The 16,920-nt window shown below is 47.3% G+C and overlaps 1 protein-coding gene across 1 annotated transcript in view; it reads left to right on the plus strand.

The window, feature by feature from the left end:
* Nucleotides 1-4,338: 4,338 nt before the first annotated feature.
* LOC118096504 (2-hydroxyacylsphingosine 1-beta-galactosyltransferase) overlaps nt 4,339-16,920 on the plus strand; it is a 28,792-nt gene continuing 16,210 nt past the window's right edge. Inside the window, exon 1 of the mRNA XM_035138421.2 lies at nt 4,339-4,450. The gene's annotated coding sequence lies outside the window, so the exon portion shown is untranslated. The remainder of the gene's footprint in view (nt 4,451-16,920) is intronic.

Consider the following 16,920-nt stretch of genomic DNA (forward strand, 5'->3'; position numbering starts at 1 on the left):
AAATGTAGCATAGGCGCAAGCTTGTTTTTTTTGGGGGGTTCCCTGCCACTCCCCCTTCTCCTGCATCTTGAAAATGCCAGCAACTGGTTTCCAAACCTGAGCATTTTCCAAAGTATAATTGCCCTGTGTCTGTAATTAATTGCAGGAGTATCTTGACTCTTCCCACTGTCTGTCTCACACCCCACTCACTTTTGGAATGTGGCTTGCAACAAGAGGTGAGTGACTCTTGACCCAAATAAAATGTCAAGCCCCCACTTTTAAAGAACAACCTGCCTCGTGGTTAATTGGGTCTCTTCCTCCCACCCCAATACATATCGTATCTGGAGTGCTAACTAGTATTATCAGCTCTCACCTAGTCAAAATTAAGGACACCTGCTGCCCTAGCTGGCACAGATGAAAGGGGAAAGTAGAACAGGGTGTCTTCAAGCATTTTTTTAAAAAAAAGAACATTGAACACGTTTCTTCATATGACTGGTTTCCAGTGCAACAGCACCCAGCCTACGAAATGGAAAGCTGTGGGAACTTCACGCCAGAGGAATTGCAGTCATCTTATCGCTAGTTGAAGTCCGCTGCTGAGGTCTGCATTGGATCCGCTGTAAAAGCCATCCATCCATTTCCTACCCAACACATGTGATCCAGGATCAGGCCTGTGTAGCGTGTCAATTACATAAGTGCAAAAGGAGCGACTTGCAGGGTGCTAGTTAAATGTTATGCCATCTAGTATCCTCCAGCAACTGTTTAGTTGTGAATGGCTCCTTGAGCAAGAAGGCTCACTTTGAGCCTGTTTATTTTCTGATATCCTTCATTAGTGTGTCCAATCCTTTCTTTTCCCAAATCTCCAATGTCCTGGAGTAGTGTGGCAAACTCAAAAGTCAGCTGATCCTAGGCAGCATCTGACAGGCAGCTGCACATGTTCACTTAGGAGCAAGTTGGCTTGGATTCAGAGGGATTTGCTTCTCCAGAAATGTTGAATAGCCTCATTCTGCAGCTCTTAAGTATTTCCCGTTCTGCTACTATCCAAAAAAAGTCATGGGCGTCAACTGTGTTTGCTACTCGCCTTCAGTTTATTCCTATTCATTTTCCCCTTCCGTGCTTTTATGATGATTGTTTGGGATTTGCATTATTTAGATCAGATATCTCTTTATAAAGCTCCTGCTACCAAATCTTCAACCTGAGAATCTCGGGAGTCAGTAAGACCAGGCACACCAGAGAGTAGCATACCAACAGGCCAGAAAGGAGTTGGTTTTTTGAGAGGGGCTGCAGCATCAACCTACCCCATGTCCAAAGTGGGCATAACTAGAAGTCTAGTGCATTGCTACAACAGGCAGAAAAACAATTGGGTGGTCTGCCTGTTTTCAAGCAGTCCATGTGGCGGCGGGCTGTTTGGGAACAGCTGGTCTGCACTTTGACTGGAAGTGGCTTTCCTTACGTTCAGTTAGGGCTCTCAGCCCTACCTGGAAATGGCAGGACTTGAACCTGGGACCTGCTGCGTGCAAAACATGACCTGCCACTGAGCCTAGGGCCCTTTCTTTAGTTTACAGTAACCACTCATACGAAAATGACAACCCGCACTTGGTTCCAAGAGGGACTTAGAACAGATAAGTCTGCTAGTTTTTTAATTGTGCTGTCATACCTAATGACGGCAGCCAAATGTTGAGCTGCATCTTTGTGTGGGGTGTCCCCAAGGGCTACCGTAAGTGTGCTCTGTGCCCAGTATCAAATCTGGCTCTTTCTCTTGCCTCGGTTCCCGAGGCTGTTAGGCAACAGGGTGAGCACACAAATTAAAGGGGAATGAACCTGTTCCTGGCGTGCAGCTTTAGTTACAGGCATACCAATGCAGTTTTAATAGGGTGGGACACTTGAGGAGAAGAATGGAATCATTGTTGACAAGGGAGCATCACGCACATGCATCAGGGTGGAGTGTGCACCTGTATGCTCTTCCACTCAGCCATGGCTTTCCATTCAGTTCAGTCTCCCATCTGGCTTTCCATTTCTCTCTAACCGCATTTCGCAGCCACTGTGCCCGACAGTCCCCCCATTGGCCTGGTTTGGTGGGCTTCTTCATAATTGTTTTTCTTCTTCGGCAAACTTTGGGGTTTCCAGATCTACAGCTACCTCATGCAGGGGTGGGGCCATTTGAACACCAGAAACCATTAATGAAGATGGTTTGTGGTATTTTGCTGTTTGAAGTTGCCCCAATATTGTGCCCCATCCAGCCTATTATTAATAAGACTGTCTCAAGGCAAATCTAAAAAATGTAGTATAAACACTGACAACTGGGAAACACTTGCCTGTGAGCGCTCCAATGGGAGAACAGCCTTTACTAAAGGGGTCATGGGCTTTGAAGACACTTGAACTCGGGACGCAAGGGACAAACGTGCTAAGAGGAAGGCACACTTGGCAAATCCACACCGTGATCAACTCCCGCCCGGGAACCAATGTGCCCACTGTGGAAGGACATGTGGATCCAGAATTGGCCTCCACTGTCACTTGCGCACTTATGGACACTGTTAAAGCTGTGTTTATGGAAGACAATCTTACTCTGCTAGGAGTGATCACCAAAGAAGATGATTAATAATAATAATAATAATAATAATAATAATAATGTTCAATGGCAGCTTAGCCTCTCACAGGGTGGTTGCAATCCATAGCTTGTTTTTAGAGTCTGCTAGCCTGGTTTCAGTAACTCGTACTGTAATAATAATGTTTTTAATAATAAATAATAAATTACAGTTAATAAGTTATGGATTGCATCCGCCCTGTGAGAGGCTATGCCACTGAGCAGTAGTTGGTATGGGGTTGTTAATAATAATTTATTTTTATGCTGCCCATCCAGCTAGGTTGCCCCAGCCATTCTGGGCAGCCTCCAACATTTAAAACATTAAGCACAGTAAAACATCAAACATTAAAAACTTCCCTGTGGGCTGTCCCTTCCAACCCTATAATTCTATGCTTCTATGAATAAGGGAGGCAGGGAGAGAAGGATTTCAGTCCTTTTCCCAGTGCCACTCTGTTTCCCCAACCTGTAGGAGGGCATCTACTTTGATGCTGATCCCAAATGCGAAACTTAGTGGAGCAGCAGAGATCACCCTGTCCTCCCTTCCCGTAAAATTGAAACTGGGTGTTGTGGCAAATTGGTACCTTGGTTGCAGCAGTTGATGAGAGGGAAACAAAGGCCCGCCCCTTTCTCCCTTTGGCAACGCTTTTCCTTCCGTGAATTTGGCAACAGGCAGCGAAAGATCCGGCTGAGCTTTGATTGCGTGGGTTTCAAAGAAGGTGCTCCAGCTTCTTCCTCGCAATGAGAAACAGGTGCCTGCCCATCTCGTGTGGGCTGAATGGCAGCTTGCTGGCATGTCTGTTCCTGTCTAGTTGCACCTGCCGAGCAGCTCCCTCTCCTTAAAAAAAAGAGACAGAACCACAGGGGTGGTGGTGGAATGAGACAGGCACACACCGGACGCATTACTTGCTTGCAGCTTCCCCATGTTGCCATTTGGGTCAGATTGTGCAGGGGGTGGGTGCCTTTTCAAACAACCGCTCTTCCTTTGCATGCGGGGGGGGGGGGGGGACGGCGCTGGAGGTGCCGGGTCTCAGCGTTGTAACATTTACCTCCCAGCTCTCCTGCAAGGAGCTACAGGTGGCCCGCGGTTCTTCTATTCCCTTCCCCCATTTTATCCTCGCAGCAGCTCCGCGCGTTGGTTAGCGGGCGAGCACCCAGCGAGCGGCGCGAGGATGCCAGCCTTAGCTGCCATCTCCTCCTAGAAACTGAACCAACCAGTCAAGCCCAGGACTTACTGGATTTAAAAAAAAGTGGGGGGGGGGAGAGAAATCCCACCACGTTCTTCCCACGGCGAGGGTCCAACAACAGGCGACGCTGTGCGTCTAGCGAACGCCTTGGAGACTGGAGGTGCAGTTTTACGCACTTACCCTGAAGCAAGCCCCACGTGACCCTGTCCCGCCAATTCCCTCAGAGGGTCGCAGAAGAGACAATTCTTGGGGGCCAAGGTCCAAGTCCCTCAATAAAATATTCGAGGGGGCCGCTGGGCCTCCCCAAAATGGATGGGTATTGTCATTCAGAAATAACGTGTGTGTCCGGGTCTTGCGATCCATTATGTAGGGCAGGGCTTACCTGGACACCCACACCCCAAATATGTTATTCAAGTTGGCACTCCTGGAGTTGGCCCTCTCCCCCCTGCTGGGCCAGAGGGACCCCATCTTGGCTTCTGGGCTTAGGCGGAGAGCAGGCAGGGCCGCCTCGGAAAGGCGGCGAGGCCTGGCCTCCCGCTGCCGGTAAGAGTGCCTCATGTGGGCCGAGCCCCGCCCCGCCGCCCGGGGCGGGAAGCGCAAGGCAAGAGATGGGACAGCAGCAGATCCAGCCCAGCCCGCGCCACCAGACGAGGCACCGGGGAGCACCAGACGGACGCCAGGGACCCCGCTTCCGCGGGCGGGCAAGGTGGGCAGAGAGAGTCGCAGGGGCCTGGGGGCGGACTGGGGGGGGGAGTTGTGGGCTTTTCTCCTTTGGGTTTTCCCTGCTGCGTTGTCCTCCCCACCCTCCGCCACCTCCACCCTCCGTCTCTAAGCAGGGACGGGTTTACGCTTTAGCACCCTCTTCACCCTTCGCTTCAATGTTAACTCATCTCCCAGGGGCGCTTCCAGGCCGGGCAGGTGTGTGGGGGGGGGCCTCAATACTCTGCAAGATTCCAGCGATCGCAAACGGGACCTTGGCGGCAGGTTTGGCTTTTTCTAGTTCGCGCGAAAAGGTGCGCGCAGAGGTTGTACGACGACGCCGTCGAGCGATGGTCATTTCTGGCTTGCTTTCGCCCCGGAAGGCTCTGTGACTTCGCCTCCAGCAGTTGCCACCCCACCTTTCCCTTTCCCGTCGCTTCCCACCGAGGGCGCTTCCCGGGTAGGATCTAGTCACTGCCTGGCAAATGTAGCTGGATAGCTCCACTGGTAGTACACGAGTCTTTTATTATTATTATAATAGTAATAGTAATAGTAATAGTAATAATAATTTATTTATACCCCGCCCATCTGGCCGGGTTCCCCCAGCCACTCTGGGCGGCTTCCAACAAAATATTAAAATACAGAAATCCATGAAACATTAAAAGCTTCCCTAAACAGGGCTGCCTTGAGATGCCTTCTAAAGGTCTGGTAGCTGTTGTTCTCTTTGACCTCTGGTGGGAGGGTGTGTGCTACTACCGAGAAGGCCCTCTGCCTGGTTCCCTGTAACTTGGCTTCTCGTAGCGAGGGAACCGCCAGAAGGCCCTCGGCGCTGGACCTCAGTGTCCGGGCAGAACGATGGGTTCTTTTAATCGATTGTTGTGGGTTCGAGCCCTGTGTTGGGCAAAAGATCCCTGCGTTGCAGGGGCTTGGACTAGATGGCTCTTGGGGTCTCTGGAGACTCTACAATGCTATGATTCTAAATTCTGGTTGTGCAACTGCCGTTGATGTGGAGGCCTTGTGCAATAAATAAACCTGAAAGATTTGGTGACTAAAACCGAAATATTTGATGATTACAGCAGGGATGTGGAAATGCACTGGGTAATGGAGGTGACAGTTGCTTGGCTCAGCTTCTTCATCTCATCCCCTGGCAAACCCTGGATGCTCCACCATCCGGTCTTTGGGAAGCTGAAAAATTGTGCAACCCTGCTCTTGTTCTACCCAGGAGAAGATGAACATGGAGGCAGCAGAAACTGCTCCTCCAGCAGCCACCTCTGCTCCTTGCTTGCCTGCGCAGCACAGGCAAGGCTACAGAGGCAGTGTGGTGCAGTGGTTAAAATGTTGGACCAAGGACCTGGGAGGCAAAGGTCCAAATTCCTGCTCAGCAGTGAAGCCCACCGGGTGACCTTGGGCTGTCTCTCGGTGTAACCTACCTTACAGGGTTGTTTTGAGGATAAAACTGGGGAGGGGAAGAGCTGTATGTAAGGTGCCCTGAGCTCCTTCGAGGAAAGGTAGGATAAAAATGTGAGGATAATTATAAGAAAGAGCCAGCTGGGAGCTGGAACAGCTCACCTGCTAGCTCCCTCCAGGCAGGAAGACTGGGTCCAACTCATTCTGAGACTCTGTGGCCAAGTGAGAGTGAGTGGAAGCAGCTGCTCCTTTGAACAGCCACTTACTTACCTGCTTGGGGTAGGAGATGGTGCTGCTGGTTTGCCTCTGGCAGAGAGAGATGGAGTGACACAGCGGCAACTACCGTAGGTAAGATTTGGTACCGGCAGTTGCCAGTCTGACAGGGACAACCACTAATGCTGTCCTCGCCCCATAGGACGACCTCAGGTAAAGGAGGCTACCTGAGCCTGTAATGGAAGAAGGAACATTGTGCAAGGCAGGGGTGGGCAGCCTGAGTTTGGGGGTCTTCAGTCTGGCTTTGGCCATTCAGACCTCTGGCAGGAGAAGCCTGCCTTTCCTCCTATGGCCTGATAGACAGGAAGGTGACGGGTAATGAGGCGGAGGAAGTGGCAGATTGATGGCTGTCTTTGCTCGCCCTCCCCAACAGATGATCCCTGAGGGAACATGGCTCCTAACAGATGGAGATTGCCCACCCCTGGCCCTAACAGTGGTTGGACCAATTTAAAAATCACAAGGAAGCAAATTAGCTCAGTTGGTTAGAGCATTGTGCTGATAATGCCAAGGTTGCAGGTTTGATCCCTGCATGGGACAGCTGAATATTTCCGCATTGCGTGGGGTTGGACTAGGTGATCCTCAGGGTCGCTTCCCAGTCTACAAACCTATGGTTCTAAATTTAATGTAGGAGCGACTGCCCTTTGCTTTTGTTTTGAAAGGCATTGTAGGAAAATGTGCCGCTGGTACAGGACAGGGTAGGAGACCCGTATTGAATACACCTGCAGCCTTAAGATGGCTGCAATCCAGGGCCGGCCCTGTCCTGAGGCAGAGGGAGGTAGCTGCCTCAGGAGGCAAATGCTGACAGGTGGGGAGAAGGCAGAGCTCTGTGTGTGTGACCTGGTCTGCCTTGCACCTCCTGAGACAGCCTGCTGCCTTCAGAGCTAGTGGTGGATGCTGTTATGCTGCCAGCAAATTAAGATTCAGCAGCTAGTCTGCTTGGCTCTTGTCCACAGAATGGGAGGGACTGCCCTCTTGTCCTTTGCCTCAGGCGGCAAAAGTTCTTGGATCAGGCTCGCGGCAGCCCTGCACATACTTACCAGGCAGTCGGCCCTTTTGAACGCAATGGCCATTCAATACCCTCTAACATTTCTGCAATGAAAATAGGGGCATCCTAAGGAAAAGCAGGACATTGCGGGATGAAATATAAAACCGGGGCGGGTTTTTTCTAAATTAGGGATGTCCCTGATTTAGGGACACTTGGGGTCTTCCATCCCAGTATTGTTGTACTCCAGTTCCCTTCAGGTTCAGCCAGTAAGGCAAATCGATGGTGAGGGAAGATGGTCAGCAACATCTGCGGAAGGGACACAGGCTGTGCACTAATTGGACAGACGAATCTTTGGGTGCCCCTAGACTGCTATTCTGGGGTGGGATTCATTCACATAGCCGTAAGTGCAGGTTGTTCATTTATAGTTCATTGGGATCAAAAGACCAGACTCATGGGCGTAGCCAGGATTTATGTTGGGGGGGGGGGCAGGACAACCACCTGTCACCATCCTCTGGCTCTGTCCAGTTAGCAGATTCAGAATGAAATGTCAACCAGTTCATTTAAATTATTTTCTTTTGACCCCTAAGTGCTCAGAAAAACCTGTCAAAAAATCTTCAGATTGTTTGAAAACTAGGAAATTAAATTTTTTAAAAAATTAACATCAGGGAGTACCTTACATGCAGTTAACGAGTATATTTTGCAAAATTACAAAGAATGCACCTTTTTCATCTTATCTTTTAAAAAAATCTGAATTAAAGCAAGTTTTCCTAGATTTGCTGAAAACCTTTTTCAGCACTTCCTCCTTTTTCCCCCAATACAGTTTTCCTGTGCACAACATCATCCAGGTGACCTCAGCAAGCATTTCAGTTTCAAATATTCTGATTATTTCTACTTTTAGTTAAGTGTTTTTATTTATTTATTTACTTGATTTTTTGGGGGAGGCAGGTGTCCTCCTGCCCCCTCTGGCTACACCCATGACCAGACTTTTTGCAGTAAGAAAAGTGATGGTGAAATGCACCAGGAGGTGTGTGATAACGTGGGATTTGATGCAACATCATCTAGGGGCTCATCCACACTTCCGTTTCCCCACCACTTTCCCCCAGGGAAAACCACTGAATCAGAACAAGCAGCAATCGAGTTTTTCACAAAGCACAGGAAAAGTAGGAAACGGCTTGGATCCATGCTTTCTAGGCCTGGAACAGGCAGAAGCATGGAAGAGCCCTAACGTCCTTCCGGATAAATCAGAATAAATGCTCATTAAACAGCCCATGGGGTCTAATATCGGTTATCTAAAAATCAGTATGAATACTCTGTAAACAAGTTGTCTGGAGGCACACTTTGTCTCGCAAAGGGGAGAAAGAAAATGGAACCCTTTATCTGAAGTTTCAGGTGGCACACATGCATCCCAAGAGGGAATTTTGGGGTGGGGGGGTGAACTTGCCTACCGTAGGAGGTGCAAGAAGCTGTACGTATCTCTTTAAAAGTTAATCTTCTACACAACTTCAAGGTGTTTGTCTTCCTTTGCCTTCCTTCTCCTTTCCTTCTGTTTGCTAGTCTCTGTTTGCTAGAATATCCCTTCCTCCTGGGTCTTTTCTCCCCAATGCTCCACCAAGTTGGTGTTTTTTCTTTCTATTTTTCAAGTTTGCTAGCCTCAGATCCCCCTGTTCCTATGTATCCATGTTACGAGGCTGTTCTAAAGCCATGCTTAAGGCTGTTTACAACATGGTGTGTGTGTGGGGGGGGGGATACATAACTGCAACATAACAAAAGTAGTCATAAACAATAAATAAAACACTAAATAATACAAAATCGAACTGAGTAGTTTCCACATAAATCCCAACAGAATCTAAAATAAAGATGGGGAAAACCCAACAGCAAAACCCCCTAACAGCAAAACCCCCCAAAGAACACCCTAGCTTTAGAACACTGTAGCCAGAAGAGATCCTAAAGGCTCCCAGTACGTTTCCGAGCACAATTCAAACTGTTGGTGCTGACCTTTAAAGCCCTAAATGGCCTTGGCTCAGTATACCTGAAGGAGCGTCTCCACCTCCATTGTCCAGCTTGGACACTGAAGTCCAGCTCTGAGGGCCTTCTCAGTGGTGGCGCCCACCTTGTGGAACACCCTCCCGTCAAATGTCAAACAGATAAAACAACTATTCGACTTTGAGCAGACATCTGAAGGCAGCCCTCTTACAGGAAGTTGTTAATAGTTGGTGTTTTATGGTATTTTTAATATTTTGTTGGGAGCTGCCGAGAGTGGCTGGGGCAATCCAGTCAGATGGGTGGCTAATATTATTATGATTATGATTATTCTATTTAAAGGCTGTCCCCCACCTGCGACTGGGAAAGCAAGGCAAACAGTACCTGACTTTTGTTAGCTGGAGAAAGTCTTGGCTGTCAGAACCTGTGGCTGCCAGTATTAATCAAGATACAGTAGTAGAAAACACTGGAGGAATATTGCTTCATCAGCGTATGTGGTCACATTCCACTATCTCTTGGGAGCAGGATTATTATATTCTCAGGAGTATTCTGAAAAAGTGACGCCTTTCTTGCTCTGACTAAATAATCTTGGTGTGGAAGTCTGTCATAAGCCTGTTTAAACGATGAAATGTCCTAATCAGCTTTCTCACTGCTGGCTATAATTACCTAAGTAGGTGTCATAACTCTGTCTTGGGCTGGGTGTGCCTAATGGAGTTCTTATACCTTTCTGTCTGCTTGGCTCAAAACGTGCCAAAATCTGAGCTGGCATTGTCTCCGCTCATTGCATAACAGGCCGGAGAGAAAGAAAGCGAGGCGAAACCTTGTGTTTGCTGCTCTTTGCCTGGAGTCTGCTCACCTGCACCTTCCAAATTTTTGAACTGGACAAAACCCCATTCTTACTCTAAAACGTTAGGCTGGTGATAATAATAATAATAATAATAATAATAATAATAATAATAATAATAATAATAATACTTTATTATTTATACCCCGTCCATCTGGCTGGGTCTCCCCAGCCACTCTGGGCGGCTTCCAACAGAAAAATAAAACACAGTAATCTATTAAACATTAAAAGCCTCCCTGAACAGGGATGCCTTCAGATGTCTTCTAAAAGTCTGGTAGTTGCTTTCCTCTTTGACATCTGTTGGGAGGGCGTTCCACAGGGCAGGCGCCACCACCGAGAAGGCCCTCTGCCTAGTTCCCTGTAACCTCACTTCTCGCAATGAGGGAACCGCCAGAAGGCCCTCGGTGCTGGACCTCAGTGTCCGGGCAGAATGATGGAGGTGGAGATGCTCCTTCAGGTATACTGGACTGAGGCCATTTAGGGCTTTAAAGGTCAGCACCAACACTTTGAATTGTGCTCGGAAACGTACTGGGAGCCAATGTAGATCTTTCAAGACCGGTGTTATGTGGTCTCTGCGGCCGCTCCCAATCACCAGTCTAGCTGCCGCATTCTGGATTAGTTGTAGTTTACGAGTCACCTTCAAAGGTAGCCCCACGTAGAGCGCATTGCAGTAGTCCAAGCGGGAGATAAGTAGAGCATGCACCACTCTGGCTAGACTGCCTGCAGGCAGGTAGGGTCTCAGCCTGCATACCAGATGGAGCGAATGTGAGGCGAATGTGCCACACTGTGCCTCTCTCAGCTTGGCCCTCACAACTCACAGTTCCTTCACCGGCCTCTCCCACTTTCTCCAGGACAAATTCCTTGCCAGCCCTGCTTTGCACCCTCCTGGCTGAAATGCTCCTTTGAACTCTGATAATGCCTCTTGCTCGCCTGGATGAAGGAGGGAACGGAGCCTGCAAGTTTCTGTAGAAACTAGCCTGCCATACAAAATTAACATTTACGTTTGCTGTTCCACCCACTTTTGCCTGTGGCCCCCGGAAAGTTGCCCAGAAGCAAAGCTGGCCCTTGGGATTCCAAAGGGTTCCTCACGCAACTTCTGGAGAGATATCCAGATGCTTTTCCTTAGCATTTTTCTCATGCCAAACTCTGCCCACTGTGGCTTTTGTCATCAGTTAAAAACTGCCGTCTCGATTGAGAGCATTTGGAAAGCAATCAATGCTCCCCTTTGGTTTCAGATAGTACAGGGTTTCCTTAACTTGGGTCGCCAGCTGTTTTTGGACTACAATTCCCTCATCCCTGACAACTGATATTGATAGCTAGGGATGATGGGAGTTGTAGTCCATCGACAGTTGGAGACCCAAGTTTGGGAAATTCTGAGATAGTACATGGGTGGATAAGTCTGAAAAAGCCCTGGACACAAATTTTCAAGGCTCTCTAGCAGCTATGGTGACTTTCATTTGCCAGAAGTAATGTATTTAGTGTTAACTATGGAAATGTATACTCAATTCTGAACTGAACTAAGACTCCTGATGTATATTTTGCTCTCAGCGGTTTAGTTTGGTCTCCGCCACCTGGAGATGCATGCCTGGGGATCCTTGGATCTGGACTGTTTTCACACACTAGGAACACATTCTGTGGAATTCTATCTGTGAGATTTTATCTGCACATTCAGAATGGATTTCAGGAACAAAATGTCATATTGGCCCCAAAATGGGCACTAGGCGTTCTGTTTTGGCAACTGTAACCCTGGTTTAAGGAGACATCTGGCACCTAGCTTATATACCTGAGTTTCTAACACTGCTGGAGGGCATTGCTGCTTTAAAATCCCTACCTACCACCTAAAGGTAAAGGTAAAGGGACCCCTGACCATTAGGTCCAGTCGTGACCGACTCTGGGGCTGTGCGCTCATCTCGCATTATTGGCCGAGGGAGCCGGCGTACAGCTTCCAGGTCATGTGGCCAGCATGACAAAGACGCTTCTGGCGAACCAGAGCAGCACACGGAAACGCGGTTTACCTTCCCGCTGTAGCGGTTCCTATTTATCTACTTGCATTTTGACGTGCTTTCGAAATGCTAGGTTGGCAGGAGCTGGGACCAAGCAACAGGAGCTCACCCCGTCACAGGGATTCGAACCGCTGACCTTCTGATCAGCAAGCCCTAGGCTCAGTGGTTTAACCCACAGCGCCACCTGGGTCCCTACCTAGACAGCACAGTATTGTTCATTCTAAGAAAAGACAGGTGGAATTCCCATATAGCAAGGATGGAGAATCTGTGCCCCTCCCAATGTTACCTGACTACAACTCCCATCATCTCTGACCACTGGCTATGCTGACTGAGACTGATGGGAGTTGGTGTCCCACAACACTGGGAGGACCACAGCTTCTATTATACAGCATATTAGAGAAACATTGCACCAACAGAGCAATTCAACCAGGTCACCCGACTTCCAACTACAGGCTTAAACTCGGAGATGATTCTTCTCTGCTGTTTTCTTCTTTTAGACAAGGGTTCTTTTTTTCAAGTCCCTCTGACCCAGGGAAACTTTTCTGGCCAGATTAGTTCCAGGGCCTTCCTGGAGAGATCTCAGAAGCTCACCCACAACCCAAGGCAGAGGCAGTTTCTGGGCACTGTGCTGTAGCTGGCGCTGAATTTTAGCATCACACAGGGTGTTGCTGAAATTTGAGAGCCCAAGGTCCACCACTGAATATGACACCTTCTTTTCTCTTTCAGGGGGCCTCTGTATCTGTTGAGCATCTTTATGTTATTATTTAGACAATTTCTGTACCCCTTGCTATAGAACTTTGCCCCAAAGTGGTGTAAAGCAAACCTGAAAGAACTGCCGCAAAAATTACACAATCATACCATGAATATAAATCAATCAAGTATTGATAAGCAAAATTTTAAAAAATCCTTCCAGCAGCACCTTAAAGACCAAATAAGTTTTTATTTTGGTATGAGCTTTCGTCAGATACACTGAAATAGAAGTCCGCAGACGCTTATGTAGAGAAAGGGTGGGGAGGGGGTATCACTCAGAAGGGTGGTGGAAATGGGTGATTGACTGACTCCTAGCTGTTGACGACTGTAAACGACTGCAAATGGTCTTGCATGAAAAAGCAAGGGTTGAGATGGCTGAAGATCGCTTTATCATGTATAATGAGATAAGAATCCAATGTCTCTGTTCAAACCAGGTCCCTCCATGGTTTTGAGCTTGGTGATAAGTTGCAATTCAGCAACTTCTCTTTCCAGTCTATTTCTGAAATTCTTTTGTAGTAAGACAGCTACTGTGAGATCTTGTATAGAATGTCCTGGGAGATTGAAGTGTTCTCCTACTGGCTTCTCTGACTTGTAATTCCTGATGTCAGATTTATGTCCATTTATCCTTTGGCATAGGGTTTGGCCTGTTTGTCCAATTGATATTGATAAGCACATAATAATATCAGTTATGTCACCTTCTGGTGTGCACATGCACTCAATAACCCCTTGCTTCCTAGCTCTTGCCCAAGATCCCACCCAAGCACCCTGGCTCTCACCTACGGCCTCAACAAACTCACTAATCACCCCCCCCCCAAAAAAAATCACATCAAAGAAGGTGCACTAGGCTTTCCTTTACAACAGGCACCGAGGTTAATGGAGTTTCTGCAAACTGCCCATTCAGCACTGAACCAGCTGCACACCCAGTTGTTCCAGGCAGCAGCAGGCTGGGTTGGGTGACTTTGCTAGGGAGTCCAGAAGACGGCAAATAGGACACCCCTCCACTCACAGCTCTTTCTCTGCACACAGCTCCTCTTCCAGCCCCCTTCCTCTGTTTCTCTTATCGCGCTTCTTTTCTGCAACAACTAAACAGTACAACCAGTGTACTGTGTATTGAGGCCAGAGAGCCTGTGTGCCAAGACCCAGATGGCTACCATAATCTAGTCAAAGGGTTTTATCCAATACTGCTGTTTCACTAGCACACCAGCCTTCCCTAATGGGACTTCTTTCTCCTTTTCTTCAGTTCCTCATGCACTTTCAAAATCTGCTCCAGGGAATTGGAGAACAACGCCCCTCCCCGGGAGCAGAATTTGTGGGTGTGCAGAGAAGGAAGAGGAAAGGGAAACCCCATTGTACAAGTAGCATTCTGTGTGCGTGCACACACCCAAAGTACCTGGGAGGTGTAGCGACCTTGGCAGTGTGTAGGATGGCTGTATAGTAGTCAAATGAGGAAGTAGCTCATATATCTGTCTTATATCTGCAGCAGTTGAATAAGTGAGGAAATTCTGACCACTTGCACATCATGCACCAATACAAATTTATTTCCTGTACACAATTATCGTGCACATGATACCTGTGTTGTGCAAAGGTGCAACAGGGGGTGCAATCTTAGTGGATCTTGCTTTCCTGTAGCTGCTCCAGAGACCGCAGCAGAAAAGGACTCCTTATTCAGGCTAATAATGCACAAATGCCTGTGTTTTGTCGTCTTCTCTGGAGTCATGTTTCTCATCTACCTTTCCAGATAGATGCTGCTGGAAGAAACACCAGAACAGCAAGTGGGTGGGGGTGAAAAGAGGCAGGTATAATTCAGTGGCTTGGCTTGAAATCTGGAGGAGAACTCAGGGAGGAAACGCTTGCCCTCATATTGAGAGCAAGCTTGGTGATTTCCAGCCTGATGTCTGTTGACTTTAATGGCATCTCTTGTTCAGTCTTGGACTTGCAGAGTTTGAATTACGGTAAGATGTTGGAAATGTGGGATTGGAGGAAGAGGGGAGGGCGTCTACAAGTGTATGTTTTGGAAGGTACACTCCAATACTACCAAGTGCACCCAGAAATTAATACATGTTGAGTAGAGTTAGCACCGATTGCACTAAAAGCAGTTACATGGCTTTCATAAATATGTATTTACAGGTAGGTAGCCGTGTTGGTCTGCCGTAGTCGAAATAAAATAAAAAAATAATCCTTCCAGTAGAGACCAACTAAGTTTGTTATTGGTATGAGCTTTTGTGTGCTTGCATACTTCTTCAGATAACTTAGTTGGTCTCTAAGGTGCTACTGGAAGGAATTTTCCTTTAAATATGTAGATTACCTTGTGCTGAATGCATTTGTAACAGGTGCCTTTTTTTAAACACCATAACTGCTTACTATGGAGTGAGGTTATACCTGGCTAGACCTTATTTTGCATGTTAACAGAATGCACCATCGCAGTATGCTGATCTTTGGAACTGATTACAGTGGTGGCATTGTCTCAGAGCTACTCTCTGCGAAGGTGCACAGAAAAACGCTCCAGTGCTTGTCGTTTGCGCCGAAGCTTCTCAGACCTGAAATTATGCCTGTAACCAAGCCAAAGCCTGTGGAACTGGGATAATTGCATATCCAATATGGTGTCTGCCATAACTTTGGTAACTCCTATCATTGCAGGGCTGGGATCCAGGCTGGCTGGGGGTTGATGGAAGATGCAGTTCACAACCTGAGGGAGGGCACCATGTTGGCCGTCCCCACCTCCACTTCATTCTTGTCCCCCTTTTCCCCTTGTCTCAACTTTTACATGGAAAGCCCATTAGTGTTTGAAATTCGCCAGGCGCATTTTGCACCTGGCTATCGGCTGCTTGTGACCAAGTGAAGATGCTTGGGTGCCAGGATGGCGCCTGACATCTCCACCATCTGGGGATAATTGGATCTGGACTGTTTTCACACACTAATACCCCATCCTGTAGAATTCTATCAGTTATATTTCACCTGCACAATAGAAGCAATTTCGGGAACTAAAATGCTTTTTCTGTGCAGCCTGAGCAGGAGCAGGGAGCAACGTTACAGTTAATTGTTGTCGCTTGTCTTCCTTTACCTTTTTTTCCTTGTCTCAGCTTTTTCTCTGCTCAAAGTTGTGAAGAATATTCGTACGTTATGAATGGTCCATGTCACCATTAGGAAAAAGAGGTTGGAATAGGCTGCTATGACCCTGGGTCAAATGACTTTTATTTAAGTTCTCAAAGCTCTTAACCTAGCTCAAGGTGGTCCTTTGAACTAGAATCATAGAGTTGGAAGAGACCACATGGGCCATCCAGTCCAACCCCCTGCCAAGCAGGAAACACCATCAAAGCATACTTGACATATGGCTGTCAAGCCTCCACTTAAAGACCTCCAAAGAAGGAGACTCCACCACACTTCTTGGCAGCAAATTCCACTGTCGAACAGCTCTTACTGTCAGGAAGTTCTTACTTACTTATCAAACCTTCATTAGGCATTATGCAAATAAAACCATAAAAGAGAAAATAACATATAAAAGCCTTGAAATATATATAAAAAGGCAGCAGTTGGCTACATATATATATATATATATATATATATATATATATATATATATATATACATACATACATATAGAATCAGTGGTTTTCCTTATTAACCTGCTCCTTGGAGGACTGCTACCAAAAACTCGGCTACCCCCGCTGTTACCCTTTGGTCAACGTCAGATAGGCAGAATCTCACACTTTCACCTTGCTGGGGTTCCAGACCACCCAAAAGAGGGGACAGCACACGTTGACGGAGCGTACTGTACAATGGGCAATGAAAGAGAATATGCTCTACAGTGTCCGGGACATTCATAGAACATCTGCAGAATCTCTTGTTTCTAGGAATGTTTTGATATCTTCCCCTGACAAATGCCGAGGGAAAAACATTCAAACGGGCCAGCATAAAAGCCCTACGTTGGGCTGGGATTATTAACTTAGTGACGTAATTGGCTCTGCTATCTAAGATATTTAAATCATAGAATATAGGGGAGCAAATTTTGTTTACAGCTGCCATAATATTTTGTCTCTTGACATCCTTTAGTCTAGTTAGGATATTATGGAAAATGTATTGCTCGTTAGAATTGTACAGGGGCTCCAGCTCGATGCCTAAAGATTCGATCTTTTTTTCAAGGTACTGATACCATCTTGATTTATAGGAGTCTTTGAGCAAATCAGCGAGCAGACTTGATGGAGGGCAGCGAAAATGGCAGCGTAACCAGTATTTTA

The sequence above is a fragment of the Zootoca vivipara genome, chromosome 5, assembly GCF_963506605.1.
Source record: "Zootoca vivipara chromosome 5, rZooViv1.1, whole genome shotgun sequence".
Lineage (NCBI taxonomy): Eukaryota > Metazoa > Chordata > Lepidosauria > Squamata > Lacertidae > Zootoca > Zootoca vivipara.